At 47.2% G+C, this 20,163-nt stretch overlaps 1 protein-coding gene across 2 annotated transcripts in view; it reads left to right on the top strand.

Annotated features, from left to right (window-relative positions):
* The window catches only part of LOC125756198 (uncharacterized), a 478,353-nt gene that overhangs the window by 12,966 nt on the left and 445,224 nt on the right, over positions 1–20,163 (top strand). The window lies entirely within an intron of this gene.

Here is a 20,163-nt window from a genome sequence, read left to right as displayed (position 1 = left end):
GGGTCCAATACGTCTGCCACGGCTACAACGTAACTCCTCTGGAAAGCGCAGACCGGCGGCGGCGGCGGCGGCGGCGGCGGAGTGCGCGGGATGGGTGCCGCCTCCGGTGCGTCACATCACTGACATCCTCACGCATGCGCAGCACGGCTCTTGAGGAGACACGCGAAACTGGCTCGTCTAGGCCATTGTAGCTAACGCTACAAAATACGAATGTGTGTTCGTGACTGTATGTCACTGTGAGTAGAAACAGAAGCGAGTACTGACGATTGAGAATGTGTGTATACCTACATGAGTGTGATTGAGTATACATATCCTGAGAAAATGTTGGCGAGCTAGTGTCCATTTATTTTGCCGGCCTTTACTTTCAGAAAACAGTCATCCTTCAGCAGGTTGAAAGGGATGTAGGATATCTCATAAAAAAGATTGATTCTTTTTGTAGAAGGCTGCTGTTGATATCCTTCTTGCAATGTCAAAAGAAGCATGCGTAATTAAATGTCACCAGTTTTACCGACACGACAACTTATATAGCGCCTGCTTTGAAGTTTGTCACCGTGAGGCGCGTTCTCGTTCCGCATTCACATGAGCTAATCTCATCAACGGACTTTTTAAATATCTTGATTGATATACACACCACTTAAGCTATCGCTTAATCTAGTTATCGTTTTTCTGACTCACGCGTTTATTCTTTTTGGCGGAATTTCGGCATTTACCAGAGTTTATTTTTCGTAAATCCCCAATTCTCCGAAATTCGGGGTTTAATTTATTTTGCGTTATTCTAAACGCCCCGATATCTTAGATGACGTGATATCTGAACACGAAACCATCAGAACACACGAAGCGTATGTTACTGACCTTGAAGGTTTGAACGCACACACATATGCACACAGGAACAAATACCTGAATACAGACGCCTACGCTTGTGTGCATTACAACCTTAGAGCTTCTTGTAATAGACGCAAGCATACTTTACGAGGTCCGTGTATTCGATGTCGTCTGGCGCACCCCAGTGTCACCAGGGGACCGTATACAAGATGTACTCTAGCGTTCCCGGTGGCCCTACATGCGTTGACGTCTCTCGCTCCGTGCCGTCTATACGAGATACTGTTGACGAGAGGTATAGTTTATATTGGTCAAAGCGGCCGATGTATGAATGACCACTCACAACATTCCCTTTGGATAAAGAGAGAGAGAGAGAGAATTTATTTTCGGAAAGACAGGGAGGTCGGTCTGAGTTTGCTCTGGCCTGCTACTCTACACCGGGGAAGGGAGACAGGAGAGCGAAAGAGTAACGAATGATGATGGTAAGTTAGGGGGGTTAGAATATAGTCCCGCTACGCTGGGGCAAATCTAAGGACGCGCATCCAGTCCAGTGGCTTGTAGTAGGGCTATGACCGCTCCTATAACCACGTTTGAGTTGCTGACGTCAGGCGAAGGGCCTAACACAGCCTCATCGGTTAATGATCTACTATGAAATCGCGAAATAGAGGAGATCAGTTTTTGACGTTCCACTTGCTTGTTTTTGACACCCACTTGCTTGTTGAGTGATTGGCTGCGCGGAGATTCCACCACCACATGACAGAGTGTCCGGCACGGCGCAGCAGCTGAAGAAGTACGGAGAGTCGGTTGGGGGCGACCGGTGCATTATAATGCAATGCACGTGGACGTTGTTTTGGAGGTGCCGCTGAGCGACCGTCTCCTCCATGCTAGAAAGAATAAAGGAAAGGCGATATGTGAATTCACCGAGCAGTTTGTTTTGCGTTTGCAATGTTTCGAACACTCTTATTTGCGCTGTTACTATTAAAATGCAAGCTCTCACGCTGCAGCGTCATCACAGCAATAAGAGAAGACCGCCCGAGTTCTTTTCTTCTTCACAGTGCATGCATTGCAAACCTGCGATAACAGTGACCACGCAGCCACCACAGGGGAGTCTTATGTGACGCCTTTGGTGGCATGAATTATGGTTCGATTAACACAGCGATATAATCTCTCTACATCAGCGCCATTTAGATTAGTGGTGGCCCAGACTATACGGTGGCAGAAAAGACCGCAGATCTACACTTCGATGGCGTCACAAGTTATCCGCGCCCACTTCGAGGTGGTGCTACGAGAGATTAGAACTGCTGCTGCCTCTTGTAGTGCGACGCCTTGCCACGCATGCCTCGACTTCTAAAAGCGTCTCGCCTTCTTCTTCTCTATTCTTGCACTTTGCATAGCGTTCTTAGGGAACGCGTTAATCGAAAAAAAAAAAAACGCGTTTTCCCGGGTGAGCGCCTGAAGGTTATACGTATACGTCAGCTTTAATCAATGCCGAAAAAGAAATAAAGAAAAAAAGGACAGCTGGCTATTGGTCAAGCCCTCCTCCGATGTCGACAGCGATCGAACCACCTTGACCAGTTTTCTTCAGTCGCTTTTAACTGAAGGTTTGCTCGCCCATTGCCAACGGCCGTTCTTTGGATGCAAATCAGCCGCGCAGAAAGCTTTAGTTGGAGTTAAGAGCGTGTTTCATGAACATAACGTACAGACCTTAAGAAAAGCTGCTGGACAAAAGAGAACCGACAAAATGCTTTAGTGGTATTCGATAGCTGCTTCCGTCAAAAAAAAAAAAAAAAAAGGAATGTGGTTTCCGCAGTGGATGACTGCGTGCACCTAAGCATGCAGCGAGAGACCTGCGCCATATCAATAGATATGGCGCAGGTCTCTCGTTGCATGCTAAGCAGACCGTGACCTTCCCGGCATGCATCCGTCATGTCATTCGTTATCGTTCTCGCGAGTGCCGTGCTTATCCTGCCGATGTTTCGACGGGTCTTAAACTTATGGTCCCGAAATTCGAGACTTCCTGGTTATATTTGGTGAGGTTGTGGTTGTCGCATTAAGTCTGGTCGACTTGGAAAAGCCTCGCGCCACTAATGCACTGGGAAGTACTCTCTCCTGAAAGTTGGCTCGCGCAGGAACGATAGTGTTCGTGATTTAGCGAGGCGTCGCACTTTGGGATTGCTGAGTGACATTGATTTAAGCTAGGCAGCGGTCCTATACGTAGCCGCGCACATAATACTTTTCTTAAAGCATTTGTCGTTCATTCTTTCTTAATTTCTTTCTTTCAAGGTGAGAAGGGATAGATGGCTGAAGATTTGTGCAAGGTAACCTTTGCTGTGAATGGCAAACAAATAAAAATATCCATGTTTCTATCAAATTCACGAATCGTAGTTGAAAAATCAATTACAGCACGATTCACGATTTAGGCCTACATTCCCCGTAGTAAGTGAAACTAGCCTGGTGCTATTTCCATATTATTAGGTTAAAGGTGCCACGATATTTGATAAACAGAAACACCTGTTAATTCTTTCACGCTTTTTTTGTCAAACTTTCGATATACTATATATAGAAGTCTACAACAATGTTGTAAAGCACGACCAATTTACCGTCCGTGTTCAATCTTGCAGTATTTGCTATTTTTAGACGTGTTTGTGCCAGTTACAAAGTCATTCGTGCCTGCAGCACGAAACAGTGTTTTTGTCGAGTGTCAGTTGTCTCGATAATAAACCTGCTCCACTTATTGATCCATTTACTTATTTTGCTACGTACGGCGAGCTACTGTATAGCAATCTGCAAACGTCACAGTTACGCAGCTAGTCTGTTTTGTAGGGAAAAAAAAGGCAATGAAAACTAGGGAATGCTGCCTTAGTCAACGTCCTAATAACGTCATTCCGCTATGTATCACTTCATACCACACTTTCCAATTTGTAGCCCTCGCTTGAGAAATCGCCGGTGGGCAAAATAGCTGTGGTTCAATCATACTGACAAGGCGTTTTCATACTGTAGGTTCATATGGGAAACGTGCTGGGATAATTAAGCATGACAGAACACACGTTGCTTGTGATGCGTCCTTCCTCCCTCTTTCAGGTCGTCTTTGCGTAGTGCGTAAAGAAGACCCTTCAAAATGTCGCTCGCACGCTTGTAGACTTTACTCTCCGTATTCTCGAAGGCTCTTTTCTTTGTCTCAGCCCTCCTTCTCGACTCGACTCTAACTGAATGCCAGCGCTGCTCCTTGGCTGAAGCGATCACTGTGCTTTAGTGAAAGGCCTTGACGATTCTTCAAGTGAACCCTGCGACGGTCGGTCATTGCGTGACGAACTCTCTGTGCGCACGAATCACTTATTTTCAAAGTTTCTTTGCACCTTTCCATCGTGGTAGGGAGACTTCATACATGGGTGGGGTAAACTGAAATTGGCAAAGGCGGCAAGCAAGAAATTACTAAAAAAAATTGCATAGCAACACAATGGGCAGATACTTGCTTTTCGAGGTTCGGGCTGGCTATCCATTTAAGTACTAAATCATAGAGTAAAAGATATTCGCAACGGGGTGAGGCGTCTGCCTTGCGAAAATAAAAAAAAGAGAGAGAGAGAGAGGAAAAGAAAAGAAGGGAGAGAGAGAAGAAAATCCGGTTACGGCTCAGTACACTGCAGCCGATATATGTCGATATATTCGCCTGTCGAGAAACGCATCGAGCGCCTCCACATACCAGAGGCGTCAGCGGTTCCAAATTGATGGTAGCGCCAACAGTTCAGATTCCGTGATAAATAAGAGGCGTTTGACACTATCGATGGAAAAAAGAAAAAGAATTCAGGGAAAATATATATAGCTGGGGTCGCTACAAGTGTAGGAAGCTGTGCAACATAAATGTGTTTTCGAAGAGAAATATGATATATAAAGTAGAGGTGTAGGCAAAATACCCCACTTAGATCGGTGTAGCATGCAGCGTGATTAGTTTAAGGAGACTAGGTAAGTATTTGTCGACGCCTAGTTTCGGAGAGGATGCCGACAGCGATCCTCCCCCTCCTCCTCATCATTAGCGTCATCACGGAACCAATGAAGAGCTTCCTGTTAATGCGATGTTACGTGGTACCATCGGGGACAACTTAAAGGGACACTAAAAAGAAAAAGAACTATTTTTCTCGTATTATTAAATTACTATTTCACAATACCGAATTCACCACGCTTGTCGTGAGAAGACGCTTGGTAAGCGAGAAAACGCGCAAAAAGAAATGTTCATTCTGGCCGCCCAACAACTAGCGCTCTACCAGATATATATGCGATATCCGGACTACATACATGTCTATACAGATGGCTCCAGTGTACCAAAATCTTCAACTTCAGCATTTATTATACCGCACCTCAAGGTACAAGATTCATTTAAATTATCTCGCGTTACATCGTCTACAACAGCTGAACTATTCGCTATTCTAAGTGCTATAAAATTTATCAATTCTGTAAGAGATGCTCAGAAATGGGTAATTTTCAGTGATTCGCAGGCGGCACTAACATCACTCTGTAGCACAAAAGCAGAAACAATTAATAATAGTCTGATCTACGAGACACTTAAAGAGCTCACAAAGGCCGATCAAAAGCATCATGAAATAATGTTCCAGTGGATACCGGGACATTGCAACATTCCTGGCAATACAGCAGCTGATGAAGCAGCACGACAAGCACACCGCAAAAAAGATATCGTTCCTATCCCAATATCGAAAAATGAATTGCGAAGCATTTTAAAGACACAATCTTTCAACATGTGTAGAAATGCGTGGTTCGACGAAAATTCTAAAAGCTGTGATTTATATCATGTAGATCCACTTATCGAATTTGAAATTCCGTTGTCTTTAGACAGAAGTGTGGAAACTCTTATTCACCGATTAAGGCTAGGAACTGCCTACACCAAGCATTTTTTACACAAAATTGGCTGCGCTGAAACTCCTGAATGTGATTGTGGATTCGTAGATGAAGACATATATCACCTCCTTCTAGAATGCCCACAGCACGACGTACCAAGACGCCGACTTCAATCATCGTTATTAACATTAGACCGCAGACCACTAAGTTTAAGGAAACTTCTGGGCCCGTGGCCAACAAGAGGCTTACAGAAGTGTGCTTTAAAAGCATTGAAAATTTTTCTTGAAGAGAGTGGCATCCTTGGCCATTACTAGCGCATTTAAGCTTTGTTTTGTATTAACGACAGAGTGTATATTTATGTGTGTTGGCCATTACTAGCACATTTAAGCTTTGTTTTTGTATTAACGGCAGAGTGTTGACTATTTTTGTATTGGATATGTTATCCAACAGTTGCTGTTTCTTTTTTTTTTTAACATCGCCGTGTGTACACATGTATGTTATTGTTGAATATGTTGTTGTATATTGTATGTACTACGGGTTAATTGTGATCAGAAATTTGGACACTATGTGCTTTATGTTTATGGACCCTATGTACTCCAAGAGCTAAGGAGTAGCCGGCGCCTTATTTGTGCGCCAACATCTCCTTACATCATGTCAATTAAAAAAATTAAAAAAAAATGCGGGTGGCGACGCCACCTTGAAGTTTCCGCACCCATCGCCGCGACGTCATAGATTTTGAAGGCGTCTGCTAGGGCCTACGCAGTTCTTAATATGTAAGTATGAAGTACATTGTCCTCTGAGGGAGCCAGTGACTTAGCATACCAGGTTTCAGAAAATTTCGTTGACCCAGTGTAGCCAAAATACAAATAAAACATTTTGAAATCCGTGACGTTACCTACGGAGGTTTAGGCGCGAAATTCAGAAATGAAACTATGATCTTGATTTTTTTTTCTCATATTAATGGGCCTATGGTGCTGCAATTAACGACAATGTAGTTTTCAGAGTATAATTTATCAGTCTAAACTGATTCATTGTTTTCCTTTGGTGTCTTTTTAAGGGTAATCGAATGGCGAACACATTGCCTGTCTGAGTCGAACAGAACTCGTAATTTGCGCGAATGCAGTGCTTGCGCTCACTTCTATCGCGCCACGGCTTCGGCACACATTTTTTCAACATCGTCGCGATCGTCGTCTCTGCAGGGCACTCTGTTATATATGGAACGCGGAGGCACTTATGCTGTAACCAAGTGTATCGTCCCGGTGTGCCGCTGTAGGTATACACCCTGTGACAAGTTCGTAACCGTCTATAGTAAACAATTGTGACCTGCGTACAATTAGGAAAAGGACAACATGAAAGAAGACACACACAACAGATCGCGTGCAACAGATTGTGTGTCTTCTTTTGTGTTCTCATTTTACTAACTGTGCGCAGTTCACAATCGTTTACTAGAATGCGCCTACTAGCCCCTCGAGATGTTCTGATTAACCGTCTATAACGGTGATGTTTGTATATAATGGTGATACGACAGCTAGCCAATGAGGAGGCCCGTCAGTGCGATCGAGCGCGTGTACTGCATTTCTTATATATCTACATGAAATTGTCGTCTGTTTAATCTCGAGCGCAGTGTCGCAGAAACCCCAATCTCGAGGTTTGGCGCATATTTTGCCGAAGTTTCACTCTAACTGCACTCTTCTGTGAAATTGTACGAATGTTATCAATTAATATGATAACATCTGGAGTTTTACGTGCTGAAACCACGATGTGATTAGGAGGTACGCCGCAGTGGAGGGTTCCGGAAATTTTGACCATCCGGTGTTCTTTAACGTGCACTGACATCGCACGGTACACCGGGCCTCTGTCACTTCGCCTCCATCGAAATGCGACCGCCGTGCCTGGGATCGAACCCGCGACATTCGCGTCGGCAGCCGAGCACCGTAACCACTGTACCACCGAGGCTGGCTGTTAACAATTAGCTAGCTATAGGAAAAGATCAAGCGCGTTCACAGGCGTCAACCCAGTTAGGGGCGCACTTGATCCCCTGTGTAGCATATTCTCTGACCTGACCTACATCATAGCGCTTATCTATGGTCGCACGAAGAGCACCGTGTCCGTGAGCGGTGCAGTGGTTCAAAAGAGCGCGACATCCTGGCGCGGACTCAGTCATGTGTGTATAGAAAGTCGCGTGTATTATATGCGCGTGGGGCGCATAGCCACCGGTAATGCATCTTGTCCTAAGCGGACGGCGCATACGGCTGCTCGGGAGGCTGTTTGAACACGGCCGATTTTCTTCACGATTACTGGAGCAGAACGACGCGAGCACACGGATAGAGAGGCTCTCGATTCCGACTATTTATAACCAACAAACATCGACAGGCCGGTCATGGAACTGTCCCTTTACTTCTTTTTTTCCTCTTTCGATTTCTTTTTAAAGTGCGGTGGTGTCACGTGACGGTCCGTATTTCAAAATGCGGTCGAGGCACATCGAAGAGGATAATGTAGAAGACAGAATAAAATAAAACAAAACACGGGCACTTCAATTGCTGCCCTGAAAATGCTCTGGTGTTACTCTGGGGCGACTCGTTTCAACGTGTATTTTTTTTTTTCCTTTCTTTTTTCTCCTTGGTAATCAGATTCCGGGAGGCCATCCTCGCTGTGGCGTCCGTTCTTTTGTTTTCTCGTTGCGTCCTTGCGACAAGAATGTGCCGCGGTCGTCTTCTTTTCTTTCTTTTTTTTTTGAGATATAAGCCGAGCGGCTGCGAGCACAATCTGTCGTCCTCTCCTTCTGACTCGCCAGCAGCCCCATTCCTACTTCCCTTGTGTAGCGAGCGTTGGAAAGTGGCGCGTCGTATACCGACACACTGCAAAAGTGTCCCGCGTTGCAGTATAGTTGAGTTGATGTCATAAAGAACGCATCCGCGATTTAAGCCCCCATCTCAGATGTATACGCGTAATAAACGCGGAAAAGAAACGTTACGTTATGCACAAAGTACAGTACTGTGACCGAGATCTCACGGCAATTAGGCGATTGTCACGGCGCCGAGTTCCTGCTCGGGAGTGGGTGCCCTTGAAGAAGGGCAGTCTCTCTCTCTCTCTCTCACACACACACACACACACACACACACACACACACACACACACACACACACACACACACACACACACACACACACACACACACACACACACACACACACACACACACACACACACACACACACACACACACACACACACACACACACCGCGGCCTAGCGACACTCATTCGACAGTCAATAGATATACTCATTTTATAGAGAGCGATGCGCAATGGGTAGTCTTTCCTTGAGATGATGGCCTCTCATTTCCGCACTCTTCCTTCACTCCCCTTTCCTTTCCATCGACGACGCTGGCTTGCAGAAACCATTTGCTATTTCCCCCCGCGCTCCACACCCCGATCATGCAGTGTCCATGCAAAACTGTACTGGTTGAATTCCATCCAATCCTGCTTGGCAGCCCGACATCTAAGCGGCTGCCATTATGCTTGTGTTTGTGAGCAGTCGTAATACGCCGTGCCACGAACGAGATCACGAAGGCTTCAGAGCAAGTCCATGCACAGACACTCGGTTTTTTTTTCCATCTTAAATTTTCGTGTCGTTCCGGGGACACCCCCCCCCCCCTCCCCCCATCGCCATTTTGCCGGTAATTTCTACTTGCTGAAGGGGAGGCGTTTGCTCGGAGTTTTACGGTATACGTGCATAGTCCCTTCAGCGGCGGTGTGTACAATTGTACGCGTTAACTTCGGAGGCGCGTCACGCACCGCGTGTTTCTTCAAATGACTTTAAACGCAGCGTGCACATTCGTGCAGGCTTCCTGAATGGACTACTAGCGGCCATTTAACATTTAACTTCATTGTGCTGCGTATTGCTGCAGAGGATCACTTTGCTGGAGGCACTACATTGTTCGACCATCGTTCGACGTTCCGCGTTCCAGGACCAACGTCGAGTATTTTTTTTTCTGTGCTCGAAACGAATACAAAAAAAAGAAACAAGCTGTGTATACATTTTAAGCCTAATATTTGATTCTTTTTATGCAGGGATTGAAGCTGACTGATTGTAGAATAATTAGATGTTTAATTACACGCTACTTAACGTTAATTACATAAACTCACACAAAGCAACACATTCCTTCATTTTCTTTCTTGGAACGTAATACTGAGTGCCTTGGAACAATGCCATGCGAATTTGACGCATTTGCGGACAGTGCATCATAACTCGCGCCTGAAGGGGGTAGACCAACTTTCGGCGGCGTGATAGACTGTCGCAATTTGCATTTAGCATTTGCCCGGAAACCTAGAGCACGCGAGCATACGCAATTGACCTCACTCAAACTAGTGGTCCGGCCGTTTGGGGTTTTGAGCATGCCGGTGACTTGGCTTCAGGTTTTTGTTTACGCCTCAGGCCCCTTTGAACTCAAAGAAAAGTAGGAACCAAGCCTACGCTATAAAGTCTTCCTTATCTCGAGCCAGTACACGCGCAGTGTCACCTGAATGGGCCGGAGGATACCTAATTGAAACGGACCAAAGGAGGTCTCGATAGCTCTTGGAGCTTAAGTTTGAGGACGGATTACGAATGATATTCGCTCTCAAGCACTCGCGTGCTCAGTACACACCCAAGCTCCACGTAACCCCTATCCCGACTTTCGACGTCGGTCGCGTATTCAACTCGCGTGAATCCGTATAGCAGTGAAGCGGCGATCGTGACCGCGTCTTGATGGCATAGTTGGAGGGGAGGGGGTTGCTGCCTTTCAGATAGCGGACTACTCGGTCGCGCGGGCGCCGCCTCATTTGCATATCACCGCCCTGAATTCGATTCGTCCATTGAATCCGCGTTCGCGCACAGACCTCCCCCCCCCCTTTTTTTTTTCGAATGCACACAAGAACAGAGACTGCTATGCAGAGTCGGCTGTGTTGCATGTATCAACCGTGATTGTAGCGCTCGAAGCGTAGCCTCTAGCACGTTATACTGTAGTTAGTTTAAAAAAGGGACGGGCGCGAATAACAAAAAGACAAATCATGATGCGGTGTTATCCGCCAAAACATCGTGGCGAATCCTGCCGATTGTACCCTCGCCCATTTATCTGCGTTGTGCTGTCATTGAACGTTGGCACGTTAAGTGGGTGTTCGCGACAACCATTAGCGAAGCGACTGGAGATTATAAATTGCTTCGAATATTCAACCCGCTTAATTCGAACAGCACACCCCTACAGTGGTTCCGTGCCTGGCGTGCTAAGAATCGCTATTTAGACGATCTGAACACCCAATCTTTGTGCGACGACTGTGCGAACTGCTTTCTCGCGGCCTGGATCTGCCCCGAGGTTTGTCTGAGTGGGAGATCACGTTCGCGCGGAAAACACAAAGGCGTAATAACGTACCCTGCAGTTCGCCGCCAGCATAATCCGCAAGTAGGTTTACGAAGATTACGGGATACGCTGCTTTGTGGAAACGTTGTTCTATACGAGGATGTTGCCCTTCTAATTAAACGAGATAACCAGCCACATAATCCTGGGCCGCTTGCTGAATTAGTCAAGGCATACCCTGAATGACTTGAGTGTTTTATTGTTGACCTATAACTGAACGAGCATTGGTTCGTCTGCGTGCTGCATGAACACCGTTCGGCCTTCGAATGAGACTTATCTGTACTACTCTGCCCCGAAAGATCAATCACTGCCCAACTCTGTACAGCAAGCCTATATGCACTATTGTTCAACTCTTAGGTTTCAATGTTTAAGTCATGGCCTCCATACGACACAAGATCTGTATCCCTTGGTAACCCCGTTTCCGAAGAACAGGTGATCCCCCTAGTCCTGTCGTTGTGACAGAGATAACTAAAGGGTTATTCTTTTCATCCTTTTTTTTTCGTACTACAGTCCGATTCACTGAGGTAAATCACGGCATTTGACCGCGGCATTAGAAATAGTAACGTGGACTAGATCGGCACACAGTTTCTGTAGCACCAATTAGGTGAGCCTCGCCGGGAGCAGAGGTTTATCAAGTGGACATCGTAGGTAGACGGTTCAATGACGATTGAGCTAACCTCAGGTGCTTTGCCTTTACTTCCTTTAGCTCTTACTATATGATATCTTACCCTATGCTCTCTGTGTTTTCTGCACCGTTCGATAACTGATTCGCGCCGCACACGGTCACCAACAAATGCATGCGCACGCGAAAGCAGAGAGCTTTTAGAAAGAACCCAGCGTGTGGTTGGCTTGTTTCGATCGAACCCAAGCAGCTTGCGTACGCAAGCATCTCTTTTAATCGAAGCTCTCCTGCCGCTGCAGCAGGCGTGTGACTTTGAGAGAGGTGAGATGTCCGTGGAATTCCGCACTTTGACCGGCGCATTCCTGCCTGCCACTTCCAGTACACGTTGAACCGCAGAACGCGAGAGGATTTGCGAGGAGCGGAGGGGAGGGCGCGCATCTTAGTGGGAGCATGTGACGGTACGCGGAGAGTGGGGTGGCAGCGTTAAAGAATCGCACGACTTCGACAGCAGGCCGGTAAGGGCCAACGCTTGTATAGATACATACAGACAGAGCGACGACGACGCCTGCGTGCGCGCGTGCGAACGACGCCGGAGAGCAGGTCGCCGCGGCGTCACCTCGACGCTACGTGGAGGAGGAGAAAGCTGGCCTGGTACGAGACCGCGTGGAAAACGCGGCCCACTCTTCGTCTTCTTCGTGTCTTTATCTCGTTCCCACTCCTAGAGCGGCTTCCGGTGGTACGTTTCCCTCGATCGGGGCTTTCATTTATTTGGCGCGCAGACCACTATCGGACGATGCCGGCGCGTCCCCCCTCCAGGTCCCCGGCGGCGTCGTCCGCATGCCTTTGTACATTCGTATACCATCCGGTCGTCCCGGATAGAAGAAGAGATGTCTCCACGGCGTCCCAAGTCACATTACACAGCATGAGCGAGAAACCTGCTCCTCTCGGACTTTTCCATGCAGTACGTCTTGTTTCGCGTTCCCCATTCCATATGCTATTATTCTTGCTTTAATTTTTCTCGAAACTCTGTAGATTGCAGAAACGAAAAGAGCACAAAAGGGCGGATAAACACAAGAAATGAACACTAAAGAACAGAAAAGAGCTGGTAGGCACAACATAAACATATGGGAAACACAGGCGAATCAATGCTCCGCAGTTCGTACAGCTTTCACTTGGGCTGGAACTGGCTTAATTGTTTTTTTTTTCTTTTTTCGGAACTCTGTAGCATGGAGCTGGCGCTTTTCGTCGCCCTTCCCACATTCCGGGCGCAAAATTTGTCGCTTTCGCTTTCGAAAGCCAGAGTGGAGAGGAGGAAGAGAGAATGGTTGTCCAGGCCATTTGAGGAAACACGTCCCATGTGGCCTCCTCCCCGGCTTTAAGCCGGATTCAGCAGGTTAGGGAACGCGGATCAAGCCTATTTAGGTTGCGTAGCTGGCCGAGGCCACTTAGAGAAAGAAACCCCCATGCACGTCGAGCGAAATGGAATCTTTGTGGTTTCTGTTTAACTATGTGACTTCGCAAAGCTCGCCCGCCGTCGTGAATGCTGCATTTCGTGCTTTCGCTGCATTTTCGGAAAGGATCGAATTATCAAAATCCTTGAAATTGTAGAGTGACACGTTTGATCATAACAGCGTGAAGTGTGAATTTCGTGGAGTGCATGAAAAGTATCTTCGGGTGGTAGGATTCTGCTGAGAAACGTATCCAGAAAAACGTAGCGGAAAGCTTTTTTTTTTTTTTTTTAGTTTTTGTCTACCTGGATATGTCCATGTCACGCTTAGAACCAACCACTGAACTTACGCCGACAGAAATATCTTTGTTCGAGTACGTGATGTACCAAACCATCTCCTAAATACTCGGATTACCTCATAAATCGAGCTCAGCTTAATAGTGGACGAGTTTGTTCAACCACTACAATACCGAAATTTCTATAGCATCCTCATGCCGAACAATCGCACATAAAAATAGCGGTCCGTTCAGCATGCGTGTGCTTTCATTTTCACGTAGCTTCAATATTCTTGATAGCTTTCTTAGCCGAATTATTCTTTTTCGTATATGTGTACTACAATGCCTATTTCTTTCTTTCTTTCTTTCTTTCTTTCTTTCTTTCTTTCTTTCTTTCTTTCTTTCTTTCTTTCTTTCTTTCTTTCTTTCTTTCTTTCTTTCTTTCTTTCTTTCTTTCTTTCTTTCTTTCTTTCTTTCTTTGTCATTAGGGATGGTACATGTTCCTGGCATTCCTGCGGCTGCTCCAGGGTTAGCAGTTGGGTCAATGGTGGAGATGTATTGTGGGGAGGAGAGACAAATAAAGAGAGAGAGAGAGATAGCGGAGAAGGGACATCGGTATATTAAGAGAGGGAGAAAGAAGTAAAGAAGGATCTGCAGGTGTTTCCATCTTCCTTCTCTCACGACCCGTGCCTGCTTCCACATGTCAGCGGAGAAAGCATGCGTTCCGGACGCGAAGCACGCCAGCAGATGCAACGGCTAGTGCGTGCGAGGGAATGCGTGGCTGCGGGCGACATGTAGGGGTCGCGCCGCGATTCCACCCCGCAACCAACTGCATGCCGCTGCCCACTGGGCGCGCGTTTTCCCGCCGATGGGGCCTCTCCCCCTGCACATACGTTCGTGAGGGCCGGTCGCCTGCATCACGCCGTCCTGGATCGCGCAACCCTCCCGAAGAAGCACACACCTTCGTTTCTGTCGTCTCTGCTGCGCCTCTCCGATGAGGAGGGGGGGGGGGGCATGCCTAGGATGCGGGAAACGAGAACAACTGGGCAAAATAAATAATCGCGAAATAAAAATCGCGCGAGAGAAAAGAGAGACGGAGTGATTCCCGCGCGCGCAGCCCTCCGCACGTTGCGTTGCGACATTCGTTCCCCCAGATTATACGAGGAGGGTCCGGCCGTGCCACGTCGAGTGTCAGTCGAACCGAAAGCGTTCCGCTTTCGCTGAACTTGGTACAAGCTATATGTATACGTGTGTATCAGAAGGAAGACGAAAAATTAGGAAACAAGCCGGGCACACGTGTAATCTCGCTGATTGAGCAACCGCGCGGGCGAGCAGTCACTTTTATACCGCGGTACGCTGGCTGAGCACAACGGCTTCGAGGAGGTATGCGGGGTGCCTGGCTGGTCGCGGAGATCAGCTGGCGTTTAACGACTCAAGCACGCGTGCCCGCGCACAGCGAGTGCGTGGAAGCGACGCCTCCGACGTGACGCACGCTGGTGGGCGAGACCGCCTTGTGCGCAGTGCGGCAGATAACCGCGTGTGTGTGGATACTCGTTTTTCTGTAGTGCGGGTGAATCTGGCAAGCCCGCGGGAGGCCATTGACCCCACAGCAATGAGGAGGTATATAGCGATTGCCAATGCCAATCGGAGTCACTGCTCATCTTAGAAAAATCGCACACTGCAGGAAATTCAAGTGTGTGTGTGTGAGATAGAGAGAGATGCTTATTTTCCGAGTGGTCTGAGGTTGCACTGGCCTGCTACTCTGCACTGAGGAAGCAAATGAGCGATGAATGACGATAGGATAAGAAGGCGCGCACATGCAAGACCACTGCATTGTGGCGGCTCCAAAGCGGTACGTCTAGTCCGGTGTCCTGAAAGAAGACTATATACAAACGCTCTTATGGCCACAGCTGCAGCTGTTTGCGTCAGCCAAGGATCTAACACAGCTCATCTGATAATGGTATTTTATCACGGTGTGCTGTGGAAGAAACCAGCGTGTGTTACTCTCGCGCGTACACTGGACACACCCAAAATACCTGTTCAAGTGTTTGTGGCACCTGACAGCGTTCGCAATAGGGATCAGTGTCACAGCGCCGCCTATGATGCGCTCACACATTTGTGAATAAGTGATCCGTAGTGATCCCGGAGCTTCTTTTTGTCTCTGTGACAAAATGTGGGTTGCGTGGGTGGAGAAGCTGAGGTAAATAATACGTCGGCTACTCCTTTTCTGTGTGTTATGCGGCAAAATGATATACATAAAGAATGATGCTAAAATTAATGAATGAAATGAAACAAATTGACGGCATCAGAAGGGAGAGTTCACTGATGCCCTTCACAGACACGTGCCCGTGACGTTAGGTCCAAAAACATACTTTCTTTCAAGTTTCGTCCGCATTAAAGAGCATAAGCGCATTTCATACGTAACAGCACTCAGAAGACTACTTAGCATAAAAGCTTGCTAAGCTCTGCGTCCACCCTCAGTAATTAATTAACTGATGGGATTGCAGCACACACGCAATCGGCAACTCGACATTATGCAGAAATTGACAGCTTAGAAATGCCGGATACCCATGAAGGCATGCACGAGAAACGCTGAATTCCTGCAAAAACGTGTTTTCTAAATGTATGTAATGGAGTTAGTATGCCTTTGGGTTGTTAGTGCATCTTAGAACAAAGTACGAACATCAACAACATCAGCCCCTTTACCCAATGCAGGGCAGCCACCGGGCTCAGCCTTGTTAAACTCCCCATTTTATTATTTCTCTGTCTTTCTTGAAAGTGACGCATGGCGTGTACCTCCGAATGAAAAACTTTACAATTAACGCCAGAACATCGCCATGTACTTTTCTCTAGTAGTACTCGCTGTTAGGCTAGTTGGTTCATGTTTTGTATCAATAGTAAACTTGGCGCCAAGAACATCCCGCGGGAACACAAAGCGCCCGTCTTGCGTCCCCTTGTGTTGCTGCGTGGTCGTGTCTTGGCGCTATTCGCGACGAGATCGACCTATAGGTGGCAGCACCGTCACCCCCGCGCTAGTGTGGATACTGGTTTCGTGTGGTGTGTGTAGAAGTGCTCGGGGTTCTGTTTTCACATCGTGATTTTGTGTTCCGTACCCGCAGAAAACTCTTCGTTATCGATGGTGAGGTTTTGTTCGGTGCCACAATGCCGCACATACTGCACAGATCCGGGAATAAGCTTCCATTTTTATCCCACTACGCGGAACGTCGCCGACTGTGGCTCGTTAGGCTTCGTAACGGCAAGACGCCTTCCAAGTACGCGATGGTGTGCAGCAAGCACTGCGACGACGGCGCATTCGCGTTCGCAGACGAGAAAGAATGGTGATGTAGTCAGCGATAACTTCGCTAATGTGTGCATTTATATGCTTGTTGCTGCTGTGCACTACGAGCGTGAAGACGATCGCAGTAAGCGAACGCTCGGGGAAGCTTCCCTGTGCTTTGATTTTCCTACACTTCCGCAGGAAAATTAAGCGAGAATCAATCGAGAAAGAAGAAAATTAATTCGTGGAATTTGTTCTTTGTCATTCATGTACCGTCTGCGCTGTGAATGCAAAGTTTGTTCGCGCTTGGCTATGAGTCTATTTAAACGAGAGTCCCCGAGCCCTTTTGTAGTTCGCGCATGTTCTATTGTGTTTACACGGCCGCGAGAACAGTTCTCAGCATTCCGCAGGGCAAGTACGTGCACCGAAACGCGGCAAGTGTGTATGCATGATCTGGTGCATAGTAAAGGGTATCGTTTTATGAGCCCTCACTCGCCAAGTAAGCGATGAAAATGTTCGAGCGAGTTTATCGCCACTGCTGATCTTGATGAATGTATTTTTCTCGCTCGCTCTCTTTTTTTTGAAGGGTTTTCGCGGAAGAGATTGAGGCCTGACGCACTTCCGACACTGAACTTGCCAAAGCGCAAATTTGACAGGCATAAGCTACCTCGCAAGTACACGGGTGTCTTTGTATACATTTCGCCACAAGTTATAATTGCGCAAGGCAACTCAGTTTTGCGATTTCCGTGTCATTCCATTTTCTGTTCTGTTTAGGGGACAATTTTAGTACCGAAGTGTCAGACGTGACTTGACAGAAATATTTCTCTGCAGTGGGACCAGGACCGTACACAACTAAAGCTCGTCGCGTAACCTATAAACGACAGTCCCGAAGTTATACACCTAACCACAACGCGCAAGTGCATGAGAGCCTTTTTTTTAACCACCGAGCCGCTAAAAGGCTATATTCACATGAGATTTAATACTGCTCATCTTTAGGATAACGCCAAGTGCACTTTGCAATGCGCCTGAAACACAGAGCGGCACCTACACTGATACGACTCTCGTGAACGGACGGTACGACGACCACACACAGCACTCTCGACAAGTGCACTCACTGATCTTATTACAGTACATATACAGCCGATCAAAGCCAAATGCTTCTTTACATGTTGTTAGGCATACGTACGAGCGGTTGAAGTTGCACCAGCGCAACGGAACAAACCGCCTTTTGAGGCCCTGCATGACGTACGCGCACATGCGAACACAACGCGCATAGCAGACGACGCATGGAGCAATCCACACTAGGCGCGCTTCAGCCAGTAGCCGCCAGGCGGCGACTCCGTTCGATCTCGCGGCCAATTGCTATTGGTACTCTGTCTTTCATATTTTGCCAACCTAAAGGAAATTTCAACAGCGCGGGAATAAACACGAATGCACGAAAAGAGAGCTGACACGGACAGGCGCTGTCCGTGTCAGCGTGAAAGAAAGATTGAAAGAAAAGAAAGAAAGACGGAAAGAAAGAAGGAGAAATAGTTACAAATAAACTATACATGATGCCGCATAGGGCACCGTGCCGTGTTAAAATGAGCGAGCGTTTCAAGAAATAATATTAACCGCAAGCAGCGGCTGCATTCCGCGCCACCTGTCGTAGTGACCCGCTTCGCGCGGCTCCGGCGCCTTTGCCGCCGGCAGCGACAGGTGGCGCAGCGTGACTCGGTCAGCGGCGACCGGGCACGTGCCCATTAGGAGGTATGCACGTCCCTTAGAAAACAAAAGCAAAAAAAGAAAGGCGGTGTACTTTCAGACAAGGGAGAATGAAAGAAGGTTTCACTATACGTCCGAACGTAAAATCAAGCTTCGGCACTTACCAGTGCAGTGGTTAATGAGGGACAAAACGTTTGAGACAGAACGTCTCCTGCGAAAGCCTTACGTTTTTTATTTCTTTTTTTTTGTCCGCCTTTGCATCGTCATGCCAATGAATGCCCATCAAGGCCGGACGGGCGGAACTAAAAGTCATTTACGCTACCAAACTACGTTCACAGACCTGCGTTTTGCTTCTGGGTGGCATACCGAGCCACTAGCCTTGCTACGTGCTTCGGTTGTATACGTATGCCACACGCCCCACATTCCTCATCGAACTTGAAAGGCTCCATTAGTTGCAGGCATGACAGGCGCTTCACTGAAAGCTTGCGCCTTCCCTCCCTTGCGTGCAAAGCTACGGTTTGCCTCGTGCCCCCTGTCCCAACCCTCCGGGGCATCCGTCCGCCCCACCCGCCTTGTACACCGCATAGTGGTTCACTGGTGTAGGTCTCCCTAAAACAGTGCAGCAATGGTCAAAGCACGAGCTGAACACAGCAGAGGGATGCACAGGTGGTCTCAGACATATAAGGGCAGTTCGCGCACGAAGCGTGTTCGTTGTTTATGCTACTTCACTGTGTAATGTGATTACGTGATGTTACAAAGTGTAGCAAATCGTCCTGTTGTCCGCCTCGGTGGTACAGTGGTTACGGTGGTCGGCTGCGACCCGAACGTCGATCCCGGCGAGCGGCTTTCGCATTTCGCCTCCATCGAATTGCTAGAGGTCCGTGTACTGGGCTATATCAGAGCACGTAAAAAGAACACCAGATGGTCAAAATTTCCGGAGTCCTCCACCACGGCGTGCCTTATAATCATATCTTGGTTTTGGCACAAACTCCAGATATTATTATTATTATTATTATTATTATTATTATTATTGTTATTCTTCTTCTTCTTCTTCTTCTTATTATTATTATTATTATTATTATTATTATTATTATTATTATTATTATTATTATTATTATTATTATTATTATTCCCTGATATTTTATTATGAATGTTTCCTTTGTTTTTTTGTTTTTTTTTGTTTTTTTTTCTGTGCGCCAGTACAAAGACCTTACGGTTGTTCCTGGGCACATTAAATAAACGTTTGATTGACTGATTGATTATTATTAGGGGTGTGCGAATACTCGAAATTTTCGAAAAGTTTCGAATATTCGAAAAATTCGAATATGCGATTCGATTATCATGCATAAAATAACTCGTCTTCCACATTTCTGCTGCGTTCGTATCGCTGAAAACGTTGCCGAGAGGAGCGATAAACATCGTAAGTACACGGAGGCACGATATCCGCCTGCGACGAGCGCCGCAATACGTATGATTTATTGCTGGTGCATCTGCGACGTGCAGCGCTGTTGGCGATCATGTAACCGTACATTTTCAATATTATGCGGCCGTAACGTGCCGCACTACCACTCATTCACTATGCGGCACCACTTCTGAAGAAAGACAGTGACCCACGTGACTGGTGGCGGACTGTAGGCACCTTCAGATACCCCAGTCTGGCAAAGCTTTGCCCCATGTAACTCCCTATACCAGCCACTTCTGTTCCAAGCGAGCGTGCCCTTTCAGTGGCAGTGGCGGGGGGGTGTTGTCTCTGCTACAAGGGAGCGCCTGCTGCCTG

This window comes from Rhipicephalus sanguineus, chromosome 2, assembly GCF_013339695.2.
Source record: "Rhipicephalus sanguineus isolate Rsan-2018 chromosome 2, BIME_Rsan_1.4, whole genome shotgun sequence".
Lineage (NCBI taxonomy): Eukaryota > Metazoa > Arthropoda > Arachnida > Ixodida > Ixodidae > Rhipicephalus > Rhipicephalus sanguineus.
Note: the sequence above shows the minus strand (reverse complement) of the source record. Positions and strands in the feature narration are given on the sequence as shown.